The 19,151-nt window shown below is 38.4% G+C and overlaps 1 long non-coding RNA gene across 2 annotated transcripts in view; it reads right to left on the bottom strand.

Moving 5' to 3' along the window:
* The window catches only part of LOC122220343, a 47,219-nt gene that overhangs the window by 7,321 nt on the left and 20,747 nt on the right, over window positions 1-19,151 (bottom strand). For both annotated transcript variants that reach the window (XR_006202807.1, XR_006202808.1), the window contains one exon: window positions 861-968. This is a non-coding gene — a long non-coding RNA (uncharacterized LOC122220343). The remainder of the gene's footprint in view (window positions 1-860; window positions 969-19,151) is intronic.

Here is a 19,151-nt window from a genome sequence, read left to right as displayed (position 1 = left end):
TATATAGGTCTTTATGGTTTTAATCTTCTATAAAAAATTTACTGAATTTTCTTGTTAGGGCTAAATAGTAAGGCAAGATTTCATCTTCAAGAAGTTTTGTGGGGGAGACTGTAGTAGTGCTACAAGCAAGCTGTGGAGCCAGAGGGAGGGACAGTGATTAATCTCATCTGGCAGAAGAAGGGAAAGTCTCCCATAGCAGATAACATCTGAGATGGTTTGTGAATTTTGATAGGTAAAGAGAAAAGGACACTACAGATAAAAACAATAGAATGTGCAGTAGCACAGGTAGGAAAGTTTGGACATGGAAAGCCTGCCTTTGTGGCTGAAGTAAGTTCTTCTTGGGAGGAGAGGCTAAGAGCTTAACCGTTTGGGATTACTGTGATGGCTCTGGGACGCCATATGTTTTCTCTCCTAATTATAATGCCTCTCCACTCCTTCCCTCAGTTTTCACCTCCATAAATTATTTTATTTGTCTTCAGTTCTCATGGGGTATGGCACCATGATGAATGCTTCGTGATATGTGCTTACATTAAACTAGAGAAGGGAGAGAGGAGTAGAAGCCTGCAGCTTTCATCTTTACCTCATTTCTTGGGCATTAATGAAGAGAAATAAGATACAAAATTGGGAGATAAAACAGTAGCTGCAATAAAAAGATTAAACTGTCAATCCCTTAACTAATTAAGAAAAGAAACGAACATTGAGCATCTATGATGACTGCTAAATTTGTTAAACATTTTAGAATTGCCTAATTTAATTCCGACAAATTACTGCATCAGATCTATAGCTGTAATTATGTCAAGTATAAAGATAAGAAACCTCAGGCATAGGAATTCAGTTAAATGGCCAAGGTCACAAACTACCTTCACATGGAACGCTTTGTCAGGATAGTTTCATCTGTGCTACAGTCTTCCCAGGAAGCAGCCAGAAGTACAGCACCTGAGAGCCAGGCACTGAAATCCTAGGGATTCCTTTTGTAAAAGAAATAATTGAGAAAATAAAAGAGAAAGAGAGGAAGGCAAGACAGAAAGAGTAATAGAGATAGGAAAGGGAGAAACAAAAAGGGACAATAAAGATAAATGCTTTAAAAACACAGAGTTGATTATAAATTATTATTCTCTCCATCAAGATACTTAAATATACAAACATCATATCTCTTGATATATAATGGGGAAAAAAATCCCAGGAATGATCACAACATTTGGTAATAATGAAAATCTCTTTTAAGGATTCACCATCTAAAATGCTTTAAAACTATTCCCAATAAAATATCATTTACATTTCAAATCCATTAAAAAACCTTTATTTTTCTTAAAAGAATATATTGAATTATTTTGAAATGCTCTCATCCATATGTATAATAATGATAAATAATTTATTTCTTAAAACATTAGCGTTTTCCCTGTGGATTAGCATTGCTAAATTAGACTTGGCTCTGGAATGCAATAGGAAATATTAGATTTCAGGAACTCAGAGGAAATTTTCTGCCCATGCATGGTGGATAAACACACATTATACTATTTACATATATTGTATTTCTTCTCTCTCCCACTTGAGAAAACAAAGCCTATAAATTGTATTTATACTGTTAGCAATGGAGTCTTTGTTTAGTGAACCTTATAGAGCATCAGGTGTTTTTCTCCTCGGGTCCTTAAACTGCAACTTAATTGTCCTGTGTCACATCTGTTTACATCAATCACATTACATTATTTTCTTTACAATGTGTTCTTCGAGGTGATATGATTGATGTGACTAAATGTGACGAATCAAAAAGGTCTGTTAGGCACTACAAAAAATTTCAAAATCTCAAGCCTGAAGGCCAAGGAATCTCAGTCTATGCATAATTTGGTATAGAGTTAAATTTGGAAGGGCAATACAGTTCATCGGATTAAGAGTTTTTGACAGTGATTCTTGACAAACTACTTTTTGATGATAAGGAAAAGTATGAATAATTCGCTAGGGCAGAGTCAAGGGTAAGGAGTCATTGTCTTGTTGTAAATCACATAAATCCAGGAATGAATCCATGTGGAAAAGGATTTGCAGTTCGAAGACTCTGTTTTGAATCCCAGCTCCTCACGTTCCAGTTACGTGACCTTGGAGAAATCACTTTAATTCTCTGAACCACAGTTTCTCATCTGTATCATCTATCATAGAGAGTATCATGAGAATAACAGGAAAGAATGTATCTAACAGAAGGCTATAAATTACCAAGTATTATCTTAAGACTGCACAGTTTTGTTGAAGGTCTGCACTGAGTAGGAATCAAATTACTTCAAAACACAGAAAGAGTAACAGTTAAAAGTGGTTAGGTCTTTGATGCCCAGGAGCAACTTCTCATTGTAAAATGAAGGGAAGTGGTAGAGAGGGAGGGGGATGCCTTATGTTCAGAATCCTCATATATCATAATAACTACTTTTCTGTTTTGACCATCCATACATTGAAGCAGTTGTCAACAGTCCGAGTAATCATTCTTGTTGAAAATATTCTCTTGTCAACCGATATATTCTTCACTTATATTTTCACCAGCGTTGTATTGTCATTATTAAACTTAAGCTGGGAAGGTAGTGTCACTATTAATACAACTCTCCAAGTGGGACTGTGGTTTGGATTTTTCTCCTTCCTATATTCCATTCTTGCCAAAAAACATCTGATCAGAATCTGTCAGTGACTTTGGGGTCCTCTTTGACTTGTTTTCATAGGTGGCCTGCTATAAAAACATAAAAATTTTTAAAGTTATCTGTAACTGAAATTTTTTAAAGGAAACTGTATCTGTAATTAACATCAAACACATGGTCCTGAGCAGGACCATGAGAAGAATAAAGAGCTGCATATTAACTAGAAGTTGGGGATGGGGAATGAAAAGTAGTGACAGTCAATGTAGGAATAAGAGCCCCTGCTGAGAAATCAAGATACTTGTATTTGTTAAAGAGGGCCAGTTTGGGGTTTTTTTTGTTTGTTTTTGTTCTTTTTTTTTTTTTTTTTTTTTTTACTAAGGTCAAGTATAGTTAAAATTGCCCTTCTTTGGGGGCACCTAAGTGGCTCAGTTGGTTAAGCATCTGACTTTGGCTCTGGTCATGATCTTGTGGTGAGTTCGGTTTATGAGTTCGAGCTCTGTGTTGGGCTGTGCTGACAGCTCAGAGCCTGGAGGCTGCTTTGGATTCTGTGTGTGTGTGTGTGTGTGTGTGTGTGTGTGTATGTGTGTGTGTGTCTCTCTCTCTCTCTGCTCTATCCTGCTCATGCTCTGTCTCTCCTTCTCCCAAAAATAAACAAAAAAATTGTCCTTCTTTTTTTCAGCTTTAGCTTTGGCAAGGACATTTAAACTGTGTGTGCTTCATTCAGTCTTCTCGTGAATGACATCTTCACGTCTGCAGCTAAACTTCTGTATTGTGAGGTGGCAAATTGACTCCACTACAACTCAGATGTGCAAAGCAAAAGAGCTTTACGTCTCCTAGGTAGTGAGAAAAAAAAAAAAAAACTATATAAACTAATTTTAACCCACATCAACTTGAAGCAGTAGGGTCCTATAATTTAATTTTTCTCTTCAAGGAATAGCCCAGTTCATCTTGCATTATTCAGGTTTTTTCAGGATTCTGCTTCTTGTTTAGGTTCCTTCCAAATAGCAGCTTTCTGGAGGGAAAAGGTGTTGTTGGACTTAGGACATTCAAAGAATTGAGGGAAACAGGCTCTCTTTGGCTTCAGCCTGGTCCTTAGGAGTGCGCTGGCTGGTTTGTTTCACTTCTGGGCTGTGCCCACTGCTTAAATCCAGTGCTGACAATTGTGGCAATGAGCTCATTTTCTCTTGATCCTTAACTTAGTGAGGACCTGGTGTTCTCTCCACATTGACTTTGTCCCAGCTTGGCACTCCTTAGTGCTGTCTAAACTTCTAAACTCCAGTCAGAGTGTTCTGTTCTTCAATCTCCAGCTCTGAGAGCCCTCATCCTTACACAGCAGCCACTCCTGACAAGCTCCCAGCTAGAATTCAGAGTTGCGGCCAAGTTTACTTGGCATGGTCTGCTTCTGGTTCTGGGAGGTGGGTCTCCTTTCAGAGTTCCAAAGATAGAGAAGAAACAGGTCTCCTGCATTTGAAATTTACCCAAGTTACTTGGCTTCTCTGGAAAAGAGATTAGAGAAGGTAGATAGATCAGGATCCACGTGTTTTGCTTCCCACATTTCCTCTCTCCCTCTTCTTTCTTTTTGACACACCCCCACCCCCATACTGAAAGGGAAGGGCTTCCCTTTTACTTCTTCCATATCATATTCTCCTTCTACAACAAGACTGCAAGACATCCTAGCCATTATAGGTAGGAGAAAAAATTTTTTCTCTATGTGGGAGAAATCCTATGATCTGATCTATCAGATTGGAGGGTTTGGGTTATTAAATGTGCACCTAATATTTTTTTGATTAACATTCATTATTTGCATTATTTAGACCTTTAAATAAAGATGAGCTGAGTCATATAGTAAAATAAGAGCACCTTCCCTTTCCACAGAACTTGTTTTCTCTGCTAGCAATTATTTTGCTTTATTGTTTTTCTCAGAGTTCTAGGTACTTCTTTGTAATTCAGCCATTTATCAGTCTAAGTTTCATCAGGAAAAAAAGAAACCACATTCAGTACAATAAAGGGAGTGTAATGCATGGGATTGGAATGCAGGAAGAAGCTGAGAAGCTAAAAGAGCGCAGTGAAGTAACTAAAAAAATTAGCAACAGCAGTAAGTTACTAGCACCTCTAGGCTAGAGAGAAAAAAAAGGTGGTATTGCTGCACCACAGGGTCTAAAGCCATGGCTTCCATGTCCAGGGAGATCTGGAACCAAAAAGGAAACACCAATATTGCTAAAGAAGCTGCCCAAAATAGAGAAGGAAGAAAATAAGTCATCTGATTTTTCTTTCCTTTCCTTTAAACTGTCACCAGTGGCTTCAGTCATAAGCTTGTTGCTATGGTCTGAATGTTCTTGTCCTTATACCATTCATATGTTAAAATCCTAGTTCTCTATGTGATGATATTAGCAGAGGGGGGTGCTTTGGAAAGTGGGTATGCCATGGGGCTGGAGACCTCATGAATGAAATTAATACCCTTATAAAAGAAGTCCAAGAGAGCTTCATTGTCCCTTCCGCCATGTGAAGATAGAGAAGTTTATGGCCCCCCTAAAGGGCCCTCATTGAACGATGCTATCACCCTGCTCTTAAAGTTCTAGCCTGCAGAACTGTGAGAAATAAATGTCTTCTGTTTATAAACCACCCAGTCTGTGTTATCTTGTTATTGCAGCCTGAATAGACTAAGACACATGGTAACATAGAGGCCTGGGAAAGAGAATCTTCAGGGGTCATCCCTCTTGAGATATGGAGTAAAGCAGGAGAATGGCAAAGAATTCCTCAGAGAGCAAGCAGGACCAGGAGGGGCACAAACCAGTTTTCTAAAATTCCTCTCAGGATTTTCCGATGCACTGGAGGCTCTAGCCCCTTTGGGAAGCAATCTGTCTTGGAGGTTTCTGAAGTCTCTGACCAGCTCTAATTGGATTGGATATTGACGAGGCTTGCTTCCCAGGTGATCCTGGGATCACCCTTCACCTGAGGATTCCCTTTGTCTCTCTCCCAAGCTGGATTTTCTATTTTACATAACCTCATCTTTGTCTTTCTAGGTTCATCTGTTCAATTGTTGAAATATATTTTCTAGTAGGTTCCTGAGAAATGGTACCCAGGAAGTAAATTTTGAGATCTTTTATGCTAGAAAATACCTAAATATCTTTATTTTATTCTCATTCTTGATAGTTTGACTATTTATGGTATCCTAGGTAATAATTCCATATGTAACACAATACGTATGTTCTAAGTGAAAATTAGAAGTGGAATTAGAATTTTAGAATTAGAATTTTGAAGGCATTATTCCATTGCCTTTTATCCTCTACTGGCTATTGAGAAGGCTGAAGCCATTATTTTTCTTGTGTGTGTGTGTGTGTGTGTGTGTGTGTGTGTGTGTGGTGTATGTTATTTTGATTCTTGAAACAGGTAATATGTGCATGGTCCAAAATTCAGAAGCAACAAAATGCTAACCAAGAAAATGAAAGAAGTCTTCAGCTACCCCCATGTTCACCTTAGTCTATGCTTTCTAACTGATTAAGTTCTTCTTTCCAGATTATTTCTTAATTCAGGCAGAAAACCCAGCAGACAAAGCAATCCCTAATGAAACCAAAACTACTCCCTCAAGCAATAGGGACTGCCCTGAGACAGGAAGATCCCACATGATTGACCCCAAGACAATGATGGACTTGACCTTTACTGCTCAGTTGAATGAAACAGTAGACCTTTGTCCCACATTTTCCTCACACAAGTCTAGAAGTACTTTTGGCACTTTGGAGACAGACTTTGAGATGTTAGTCCTCTATCTTCCTGGTGTTGGCCCCACTGAAATAAATTCCTCTTTTGTTTCACTACCACTCATATTCTCTGCCTTTGGATTTTTGTCAGTAAAGTGGCCCAACCTAGTCTGTTTGGGACCCCTGGAGCTCCTGCACTCCTGTGACCTGGTTACAAAAAGTCTTTCTCACATTCCTTTCTCCCAGTCAACTGATTTTCCACCCTCAGAGCTGCAAGCACTATTACCAGCTTCTTATGATTTCCAACTTTTGAAGATATTCTATGTACATCTATATTTGGGCATCAATTCATCAACAGTGATTCATCATCATTCATCTTCATTTGCACAGATTGTGTGTGTATGTGTTTTAGACATTGCACTCTGCAGGAATCAGACATCTTTTGCTCTAATATAATGATTCATGTTAACCTAGGTCATTTATTCACTGACATATCATTCAGTCTCTGTCATACATTATCAGCATTCTAGATCTTATCAACAAAAGCAATGGTTCCATTATTTTCAAAATGTTATCTGTTCACTGTGGAGAGAAGAGTTGATGCACAAACCTTCACATATTCTTGGTTTCATTCTTTTGAACATGCCATATGCCTTCTCTTTCTGGTACATCTTTACTCCCTTTCAGTATTACCTAGGAATTCTCTTCACTTTTCTTATTTGTTCTGTCTCATGTATTCTTATTGGTTTAATTCCTCTCATGATTTGAAATATATACAGTAAAACCTTGTTTTGCGAGCATAATTCATTCCAGAAACATGCTTGTAATCCAAAGCACTTGTCTATCAAAGAGAATTTCCTCATAAGAAATAATAGAAACTCAAGATAGTTTGTTCCACAACCCAAAAATAGTCATATAAAAATGATCACAATACTGTAATATAATACAAAATAATAAAGAAAATGCAAAATATAAAGAAAAATGAACAAATTAACTTGCACTTACCTTTGGAAACCTTCAGGGCTGGTGTGAGGGAGACAAGAGAGAGGAGGGTTATTGTGTAGGATGACTTTCACTATCATTAACGGAATCACTGCTATCTATTGGCTTAATGGAGTCTTTTTCTTTTTTTTTTTTAATAAATATTTTTATTTATTTTTGAAGGAGAGAGAAACAGAGCATGAGTGGGGGAAGACCAGAGAGAGAGGGAGACACAGAATTCGAAGCAGGCTCTAGGCTCTGAGCTGTCAGCACAGAGCCCTATGCGGGGCTCTAACTCATGAACTGTGAGATCATGACCTAAGCCAAAGTCGGGGGTAGCTTAACTTCCTGAGCCACCCAGGTGCCCCAGGTCTTTTTCTTTTCATGCAACTTTAACAAGGTACCTATCCAATGACCTAGAATGAAGCAAAACATTCCTAAGCTTACTCTTGTATGGAAAAGCAAAGGACTGTCCATAGGTGCTTTGAAGTGACAAAAACTACACTAGTGCCAGTTGTGGGCACCTTCCAGTGTTCTGAAAAATAACTGATTTCTGCCAAACACCTTTGCCTGAGATGGAGCATCTGAACATGGGAGACAATCACCCACAATCCCGCAGAGAGAGAGAGAGAGAGAGAAGAACCATTGGCTCAATTGTGATCATGTGATGTTCAGTGTCATGTACTACTCGTATTGCAAAACATTGCACATTTATCAAGTTAAAACTTATTGGAGGGGCACCTGGGTGGCTCAGTCGGTTAACCTACCCCCGACTTCGGCTCAGGTCATGATCTCACAGTTCATGGTTGGAGCCCCGCATCGGGCTCTGTGCTGACAGCTCAGAGCCTGGAGCCTACTTCAGATTCTGTGTGTGTCTCTCTCTCTGCCCCTCACCTGCTCATGCTCTGTCTCTCTCTGTCTCAAAAATAAATAAAAACATTTAAAAAAATTAAAAAAAAAAACTTATTGGAAATGTTTGCTCATCTTGCAGAACACTTGCAGAGCAAGTTACTTGCAATCCCAGGTTTTACTGTATTCATATTCCTGTTTCTAGCACAGAGCTTCTAAAACCCTTGGAATTTCCTGGGAAGAGAGCCATCAAGGTGTCCTTTGTTATGTTAATGAGATAATGTTTGGAAAGCTCTAAGGTGGCCCTGGTCGCCACTGGAGCCAACCATGTGATAAGAGAGATGGAACTTTCAGCACCCCCTCCCCTGAACCTCCACCCCCACAAGGGGAGAGGATCTGAAGGTTGAATCAATCATCAATGGCCAATGATTTTATCAATCATGCCTAGATAGTGAAGCCACTTAAAACTCCAAAGGACAGGGTTCAGAGAGCTTCTGGGTTGGTGAAGACATGTCAATGCAGGGAGAGTGGCATGCCCAGAAAGATCATGGAAGGTCCTTGCCCTTTCCCCATATGTCCTCCTATGCATCTCCACCTGGCTGTTCCAGAATTATGTCCTTTAAAAAAAAACAAAAACTGGTAATCTAGTAAGAAAAAATATTTCTCTGAGTTCTCTGAGCTGCTCTAGCAAATTAATCATACTCAAAGAGGGAGTCTTTGGAACCTCCATTCTATAGCCAGTTGGTCAGAAGCACAGGTGTAATTAGGACTTGTGATTGGCAATGAAGTGAGGGTGAAAGGGCCTGCAGGAGGGTGACCTCACCTGAAGTGGGGCTTGTGCTCACCCAGTGTGGGACTTGAATTCGTGAACTCACATGAACTGTGAGATCGTGACCTGAGCTGAAGTCAGATGCTTAACAGACTGAGCCACCCATGCATCCCAATCTTTATCAATTTATTCTTTGTTTTACCTTCTAAGGATGGCTTCAATATTATTTTTTCAGTTCTTCTGATGAGTTTTTTAAAATAAATTTTACTGTCATATTTCTAATTCCCTGTCTGAATAGTTGTTTATAATATAGTCCTGTTCTGTGTCTGCAATATTATCTCTTTTCTCTCAAAGGAGATTTATAATAGTATTTTGGGAAAGGAGGGTTTTTTTTTTCCCTCTGTTTGCTATAATTTTTTTTTTTTTTCTGTTTGTTTTAAGTCTTTCCTATTAGAAGCCTTCCTATTAGAGGTTTTTCCCAGATCCTTGGTCAGGTAAATAAGAGCATAGAATTGCAAAGCTGACTGGAAACTGAGCACATGTCTGGGGCTTATGAACTCTTAAGTCTCTAAATGTTGAGAGATTTGTTGTAGGGACTGGACCTAAATAATTGTGGGAGGAGCTATAGTAGTGGACTATAAGGGGGTCCTGGAAATGAAGGACTGGTGGATCAGGGAAGTCACTAGCACATTCTTCTTCAGGCACTGAGAAACACAGAGAAGTTGGGATTTGTAGGGGAATCTAGGAAACCACGCACATCCAGCCATCAGAGCGAGACTACGACCAGGAACTCAAAAAAAGGCCTGTGGGAAACTATTACCTCTGGACTGTTTCTGTAGGTTTGCTGCCAGGTGTCTGGTAGTAAGCCTAGGAATGCTATTTGTTACCAGGGCCTACAGCTGAGAAGTGCTAGACATGGAGTTAAGGAAAGGAGAGACAAGCTGGAATCTATAGAGGATGGTTTTAGGCAACATGCTTGAGCAATAGAAACTTGAACAAGGCAAAAGGGCCCACAGAGACCAATGAGCTGCAAACAGGCTCATCAGCAACCCACCTTAAAACAGCCTTAGGCCCTACTGGCCAATTACAACCAGGCACAGTTCCTAAGATTACCAAAAAATGGAAAATTCCATATGTCTCCATACTCCTTCATTCTGTCCTCTGTGGTCCCTCACCACTGCTTCCTCATAGACAATCTCTCCTTTGCTGTCCTGCCAGCTGTTCCCTTGTGGTATATTCAGTAAACTTCTATCTCTTTTGTTCTGCCTTGGATGAATTCTTACACAGCTCGTGCTGCTGGCTTCCACCAATTGGGATGCCCCACATTTGGTGGCCCCCTAGTGACCCGAGCACCTCACAGAACTGATCAGGAACTTTGTACTTTCTGGCATGATATTTAGCTGTGATTATTCAGAGAGTAATGACCACTGCTTAACTTTCATCCTCAAATTTCATCCAAGTTTTTCTCCTGGCCAGTTCTAACTCAGAACCACACAGGGAAGGGGAAATGTAGCTCCCAACTTAGCTAACCTGGCAATAGAACAACATAGCATAAGGACTGTGAGTTTAATTGTAGGATCTGTCTGAGAAGTTTGTTCTCTCTTTTGGGGCTGGTCCAGTTCCGAGAGAAGACTATTCATTTCTGGCAAAAAGGGTGACTTTCTAGGTGTCTGTGTCTGGTAGCCTTGAGTGTGAAAGTATTTATGTAATATCTTTGTTTTGAGTATGCTTTTTCCTTCCTCAACACTGGTTTCCAAGTCTAGGGTCCTCTGTTTATTTCTTCCGAGAATATATCCCTAAGTTGTAGCTGGGATCATTTCTAGTGGTATCTGTGATTGCTGATCTGTGAGCTTTGAGGCAATTCTGTGACTTAAACCAGGTTCTTCTCTTGGCTCTTAGTTTCCCACACTGCTAGTTTAAGATTAATTTTTCTGAGGTCTGCTGAGTCATTTCCTACTTATCTATTTGCTTGCTATAACTTATAAAGTAATATAGCTATTAGCTTTGCATCTATTCTCCCTTTTGTGAGTTTATGCTTTTAAAAATTCTTTATTATCAGTTTAGTGTGGCTTAAAAAGGGAACAGAGATAGAATCATGTGTTCAGTGTGTCACTGACTAGGAGTTCACACAAATTTATTTTATCTATTCGGAATTAAAAGTGATTGGTTAAAAAAACTCATATTGTTCGTGGTGGGAGTATTCAGATAGAGAAAGTAGCTTGAGCACATATTCTGGATTTTGTTTCTCATTACCTACTCTACCTATGGAATAATAAAACAATCAGATCTGTGAGTTTACCAAGTCAAGAAGATGCATTGGAGGTCACTGTGTGTGTGTGTGTGTGTGTGTGTGTGTGTGTTTTAAGTTATAGCAAAGCAGATTTTATTTTATCTTTTATTTTTTTTAATGTTTATTTATTTATTTTTTTTGAGAGAGAGAGAGAGAGAGAGAGCAAGTGGGGAGGGGCAGAGAGAGAGGTGAGAGAAATTTCAAGCAGACTCCACGCTTTCACCACAGAGCTTGATGTGGTGCTCAAACTCACAAACTGTGAGATCATGATCTGAACTGAAACCAAGAGTCAGACGCTTAACCAGCTGAGCCACCCAGGCACCCCTGAGGCCACTGTTTGTATGAGAATCTCATTTATTTCTTTATTCAACATGTATGTTTTGAGCAACTATACTATTTTAGGCATTGTTTTAGGTGATGAGAATACAGCAATAACAAATAGGAAAAACCTTGCTCTTACCGAGTTTATATTCTAGTAGACAGAGACAGATAATAAGAAAAATAAGGTGACTGCTACAAAGAAAAATAAAATAGGTTAAGAGGACAGAGGAATGAGTTTTTGCTATTTTACATAGAGTGAACAGGGAAGGCCCCTCTGGGAAGTCACATTTGATCAGAAAGCTGAAGAAAGTAAGATAAGTGGGGAAAGAGACTTCCAGGCAGGTAGATCAGGGCTGTAGGACACCCGGATGTCAGATATTGGTCCAGAGTCTCTCAGATAAATTACATTGGCAAGGTTGTGATTGTTGGTGGGTTTGAGGGGAGAGGCTTCTTTTTTTTTTTTTTTTAATTTTTTTTTTTCTAACGTTTATTTATTTTTGAGACAGAGAGAGAGAGCATGAATGGGGGAGGGTCAGAGAGAGAGGGAGACACAGAATCTGAAACAGGCTCCAGGCTCTGAGCTGTCAGCACAGAGCCCGATGCGGGGCTCAAACTCATGGACTGCGAGATCATGACATGAGCCAAAGTCAGATGCTTAACCTACCGAGCCACCCAGGCGCCCCAAGGGGAGAGGTTTCTTAATGGGATCACTTGTCAGTTCCTTCTTCAGTCACACCTATGCTTCAGAGGTGCAGGACTGTCCAGAGAGTTTAGGTGAGGAATTCATTCTTCTTAGTGTTAGGCAAGAGCTGAGGAAGGCAGCTCTTCAATGGCAGAAGAGATGGCCCATATCTCTTCAAGGCTTGGTGTAAAGTTCAGTATTTCAAGCAAAGTTGTGAATTCTCTTGAGGAAGGCTATGTTTCCAATGGCCTATGGGCCTGGAAGGAAATAAGCTGAACCCAGCAATCTTGGAAACAACCACTGGGCTGATTTGTTCACCGTCCCTGTGTTTGAAAGAGACCAGACAGCAAAGGTGCCCTTTCTTCTGCCTCAGAAGAGAGCTAGCATTAAAACAAACAAAAAACCTGGCTTGTCAGAAAAGATGAAGAAACCAACAAACTGCTGTACCTTTTATTAATTGCTAGTTTTTTTTTTGTTTGTTTGTTTGTTTTTCTGTTTGAAGGAGCCTAACAGATGGCTGAACAGCTGAGGAGGATCAAATAAAGGGGAAGTGCTAATTGTTAAGTAGATTCAGTGATCACAAAGGTGAAGACCGAGATAAAACCCGATGGCTCTCATTGAACTAAAAGTAATGGAAGAGGCAGAATGAACCTTTAAAAAGAAAGCAAATAAAGACAAAATGATAGGACACACACACACAATTTTCTAGAGTTGTGAATCATATTTAAAAAAAAGTCTCACTAGACTAACTGAAAACAAAAGAATGGTTCCTGCTGATAAATAAATTAGTAGTGGGTGGGGTGCCCGGGTGGGGTGGCTCAGTCAGTTAAGCGTCCGACTTCAGCTTAGGTCATGATCTCATGGCTCCCGGGTTTGAGCCCTGAGTCGGGCTCTGTGCTGACAGCTCAGAGTCTGGAGGTGCTCGGGCGTGCTCTCTCTCTCTCCAAATATAAATAAACATTAAAAAATTAGTAGTTTGAGAGATTAAGTAAAAAAAAAATAACATTAAAAAAACCCGAAAAACAAAAACACATAGAGAGATGGAAATCATGAGGATAAGAGAAAAGGCTTAGAGGACAGTTTCAAGAGTCAGAACAAAATAAAATTGGAGTTCCAGAGAGAGAGAAAGGAATAAGTGGAGAAGTAATAAACAGAAAATTAAATAAAAATTTTGTTTTTACTGATGAAAGACTACACTAGGCTGTGTTAAAAAGAGCATGGCATGATGATATTCTGCATTACAAGAACAAAGGAAGATCTTTCTAGAAAGAAAAAAGAGATTAACAACTAATATCAGGCTTCTGATGTGTAATATTAGAAACTAGCACACAGCACACTAATGACAACAGTCTATTTAAAGGAAAAAAGTGCCATTGAAGAAGTCATTCTCCATTGCACCTGTGGCAACAAATGAAGGGCATTTTGAGCTGGTAAGGATTCAGAAAGCATACAGTTATGTACCCTAACAAAAATACTTTAGGAAGTATTCTAACAAATGATAAATCACAAGAGAGCTTTCAAAATAGGAAAAGACAAAGAAAAAAATAAGGGGGGGGAGTGATGAATCTTATATAGAGTTACAAATCTTAAGAAATTAGTAATATTGCTTAGGAATTTGTAATAAAATCATGAAGTAAGAACTTTTGAAACATAAGAGACAAATGGTGAGAGAAACTCCAGTTATAGCCTGCAACCCAGGAGGCTAAATTAGAGAAAAATAAAATTGTGACTGGGGTAGGCTGGGTGGAAGAGTAAAATATGCTAAAGGTTTTATTCAGGGCAATGGCTAAACTGAGTGAATATAAATTAATTTAAAAGTTTTCATCTTGTTATGGAGGAAGTAGCCATGTAAGGTGAAAGAGATAACTGATATTTTATTTTAATGTAATAATAGAGAAACATAGTTTAATTATGCTTGTTAGGAATGGGAAGGTAAAAAACAGAACTGGTAAGTATAGTAGACCTTATTAGTGAAGAAAGAAGAAAAAAGAGAATGAAAAGATAACTGCTCATGTCAGTGAAAGGAAAAGAAATTAGGGGGAAAATAAAGAGTAAACATGCCACAAAATAAGGCAAAGCAATAAAAAATGACCTGTGAAACTACCGACTTTCACGATTAAAAACCAGGGAATTGTCAGCTTGGGTGAAAAAAAAAAAATCTAGCAAAACTTATTTCAAACAAAGAGAAGGGAAATTGTTTAAAACAAGGCCTCAGGCAAAATTATACCAGGCAAATAAAAACCAAAAGAAAGCAAATGTGGCAAAATTAAAACAAGAAAACAAGATCAAGTGAAAATTCTAGGCAAATGCATTAAGCTATATAATGATAAAGCAAACAAAAACATATGCACTAAATAATATTATCAATGAAATATACAAAACAGAAACTAGAAATGACAAAAATATATTTTTTTGAATTGAATTATTTGACAGAACTGGGTGCACATAAACTAATATAAATAAGCTTTAGATTTATAGGTAGAAACTTATGCTCAACAGACTACACATTCTCATATCTACAATTGTAGATACTGATCATATACTTCATCAAAACAGAAAATGATGTATTTTTTAGGGGTGCCTGGGTGGTTTATTTGGTTAGGTGTCTGACTTCAGCTCAGGTCACAATCTCGGGGTTCGTTAGTTTGAGCCCCGCGTCAGGCTCTGTTCTGACAGCTCAGAGCATGAAGCCTGCTTTGGATTCTGGGTCTCTTTCTCTACCCCTCTCCTGCTCACGCTCTGTCTCTCTCTCTCAAAAATAAATAAACACTAAAAAAAAAAAAACCCAAAAAACAAAAAAACACGTTAAATCAGAGAAGGCTGCCAGTGCTTGCAAAAGGACCATAAATTAAACTAGACACACACAGTGAGATGTGTACTTTTTTTCCTAATAAACTTCATTTTTTTTTTTAGGAGAGTTTTAGATTTACAGGAAAATTGCAAAGTTAGTACAAGACAATTGCCATATACTTTTCACCCAGTTTTCCCTAATATCAACATCTTAAATTAGTATGGTACATTTATTATAATTAATGAACCAATATTGATACATTACCATTCACCAAAGTCTATACAAATATATAAAGTCTTCATTCAGATTTTCTTAGTTTTTACCAAATGTCCTTTAACTGTTTCAGGGTCTCATTCAGAATACCACATTGCATTTAGTTGTGAAGAGTATTGGTTAGGTATTTTGTAGGATGTCTCTCATTTTTTTTTTTTTTCCTGATATTTTCTTACTAGTTAGACTAGCATTGTGGGCTTTGAGAGGAAGACTACAGGGATAAAGTGCTGTTTTCATTGCCTCATATCAAGGGCATGTACTGTCAACATGACTTAAACTATTGATGTTAACGTTGATTGCCTGGCTGAGGTATTGTTTTTTAGGTTTCTTCACTGCAAAGTTAGTCTTTTTCTTCTTCTTTCCCATATTGTAATTTGTGGAAAGAAGTCACTGTCTATACATAACCCACGCTTAAGGAGTAGGAGTTATGCTGTATTTCCTCAAAAGTAGAGTATCTACATAAATTATTTATAATTCTTCCGTATGAGAGGTTTGTCTCTTCTCCATTTATTTATTCAATCATTAGTTTCCATTAGTATGGACTCATAGGCATTTATTTTATACGGACTTTTAATCCAATGCTGCTGTATATTGTTGCTTGTATTGTACCAGTTTTGTTCATTGGGAGCTCCTTCAGTTTGCTTCCATGTCTCTTTGACATATCCCCATCATTGTGAGTTGTTGCTTTATTTTGAGCACTTCCTTACTTTCTAACACTACAAGATGATCTAGTTCATGTTGTGTATTTCCTGCACCAATCCCAGGAACAGCTCTTTATCCAAGGATCCCTCTTTTTTTCTTTTCTTTTTTTAACTGGAGAATGATCCCAGACCAGATCTACCTGCTAGATGTGCTCTCTGCTTTTGAAGCATCATTGCTTCTAGACCCCCTTAGCTGATAGAGCAAGGAAATACATATATATATATATATATATATATATATATATATATATACACACTAACCTGTGTATATACATACATACATCTATAAATATTTCTATATGTAACCATCTGAATCCATATTTAATTAAACCTGAATTCATACTGATGTCTCCAGCTTTAATCCTTTACCACATGGATCCTTCTAACCGCCTCCACTTGTTTATCTGTAAACCTCACTCCAATGGTGAGATACCTGGCTCCTACTATCTGCCATCTTAGTTTTTCAGTTCTAACACACATGAATAGCAGTATTAGAATTGCTAACCTACACTGCCGTGGAGAAAAAAAAAATTATCAACTAAGTATTGTCCTTATGTACAGATTCTTTTGCCTTTAGTCTGATAGACTCCAGATAGTTCTAGAGTTATTAGGTCAGCACATTTTTGCCTGATCCTCTACACTTGCTTTTCAGTTTGTTAATTTTTGTTTATTTGTTTGTTTATCATATCTCAGATCTATACTATTTTTAAGTTATTTATTTATTTTGAGAGAGAGAGAGAGAGAGAGAAGGGAAGGGGCAGAGAGAAAGGGAGAAAGAGAATCCCAAGCAGGCTCCATGCTCAGCACAGAGCCCAACAGGGCTCAAACTCACGAACCATGAGATCATGACCTGAGCTGAAATCAAGAGTCATATGCTTAACCGACTGAGCCACCCAGGCGCCCCAGATCTATATTTGCATGGGGTCAATGTTTGGAGAATTTTAGTCACCTGGTTTCTGTACAGTTCTAGGGCTTGTCAAAAATAGAGACACGCCCATTTGGGGTTGGTCTTCTTGTTCAAACAGTTATATCACAAAGAGAAAAATAATAATAAAGTCCTCAAAATACAGGCATCAGCCAAAAACTTTCATTGTTCCTTTATTCTATCTCAAACACAGTGATAAGCATATCGAGATATTGTTTGCACTGTTCCTGCCCTCTGCTTAAAGGTGGGATTCTTTTTTGTTGTTGGTGTTTATTTATTTTGAGAGAGACAGAGAGCATGCACATACATGGGGGAGGCGCAGAGAGAGGGAGAGAGATGATTCCAAGCAGGCTCCCTGCTGTCAGTATAGAGCCCAATGTGGGGCTCGAAATCATGAACTGTGAGGTCATGAATTGAGCCAAAATTAAGAGTCAGACACTCAACTAACTGAGCCACCCAGGTGCCCCAGAGGTGGGATTCTTTAATTTTTCATGGTTTGGAGTTTTCAGAGATGGGAGTGAATAACAAATGGCTTGCTCAACACCTAGAGCAGAGCCTTTACCAGCAGGACTGGTTTAATGTCAGAAGGGGTAAAGGTGTTCTAATCCCTTTTATTACCTTCTCCAGGGAAGAAAACATATGCCTATGGTGAGACCTACTCATAATCCTCAGGCCTCATATGGGGCACTGAAGCCAAGCTCCTCCTTATCCTTCATAGAAACAGAAAAAACTGGACTGATGCCTCAATAAAGGTGCTTTGAGCTTAGGATTTACACATTGCCAGAAACTCTCTTCCCCAGCAGAGTTAGTGCCTTATTTACTAGGATGGGGCCATGGAACTTGAGAGTTCTTTGAGTAAGAACAACAGACAAAAATCATAGTCCATTAATCTCACCTACTTCTCATGTGGAAGGAAAAAAATCATTACATGGTGGTGGCAGATATTTTGAGTTCCCCAAATGAGATTTTTTTGAAGGTGTCCCATAAGGCATTCATCTCTCCACTCTAAAAAGATCACTTACCAAAAAATCCCACAAAATATTGTCAGAATCACAAACAGCTTTGTGGATGGACTCATCCAAATGTTGAAAGTTCCTGGGTTTTAAATTCAACATTTGAGGAGTCCTCTGGAAGTGCTCAGTAGGATAGTTGGGAAATCAGCCTAGTCTATCTAGGTGATTCTGGGAAGATTCTTTTAAAATGGTTACTAATGCTCTCACTAGTCTCAAAATAGTCCTGTAAATACCATATTTTGAAGTGAGTTAGATTGTTCCATGAGAAAGTCATTTTCTAGGCAATTCCCTATAGAAGTAGTAATTTTATTTCAACACCTACAGAGATAATCCTGGTAATGCCTCAGTACAAGACATCCCCAGGAGAATTATCATTTCAGATAATGAAGGAAAGATTACTCCATGTGTGACCTGTCAGGGTTGTTACCATGGTGATCATTGGATATATTTGTCCATATACTGACCCTATTAGTGCCCTCCTGGGACCATTTCCACATTCCCGTGACACGCATTTCTCTTTAAGATGACAGTGAATTTTAACTGATTATCTGCACCTCTAAGGTTTACATCTATCAACCCTATTATGTCCCTAGAGCAACAATGAAGAAGTATAATATAACTTTTCTCAGGAAGCAACCCAGATTCAACAATAGGATTTGTGTTTATCAGTTTTGCCAAATATATATGGTGTGTGTTAAATAAATTACAATATATAATACATAGTTTATCACCTTTCTCTGCAGACAGCTTCTATCCTTCTGTACCATACCTGAGCAGACTCTAGTGTTCCTAGAAGCCCTTAGTCATATTTTCCCTTATAAATATGAAACAACCTGACACACTACTTTTTCTCTCACTTAAGAAAAACATGCAAAAAAAAGTGACTTTGCTTTTCTTTTTCTTAAGTAAGTCACACCAAGATTTATGTGTGCATTAGTCAGTAGTGGTAACAATGGCAGTTCTATCCAGAAAGCCAGGTAGATGCGTGGATTAGGGTAGAACATAAGCAAAATACAGTACAAAGCACATAATTTATATTATTGAGAATAAGATTGTTTTGAAATTCATAGTGTGAAAATGATTTCCTTATGTATCCTTTGTTATTGATTATGAAAAGCCTTTATATTCCATTTTTTCCAATCTGAGTGATTACCAGTAATATGTTGTACAGTTTATAGATGAAATATAAACCTTGATTAAAGAGATAGTATAATACAGAGGTTAAGAAGGCAGGCTCTGGGAGTGC

This window comes from Panthera leo, chromosome B2 (genome assembly GCF_018350215.1).
Source record: "Panthera leo isolate Ple1 chromosome B2, P.leo_Ple1_pat1.1, whole genome shotgun sequence".
NCBI classification, from domain to species: Eukaryota; Metazoa; Chordata; class Mammalia; order Carnivora; family Felidae; genus Panthera; species Panthera leo.
The sequence above is the reverse complement of the archived record's forward strand: the minus strand, read 5'-3'. Positions and strand labels throughout refer to the sequence as shown.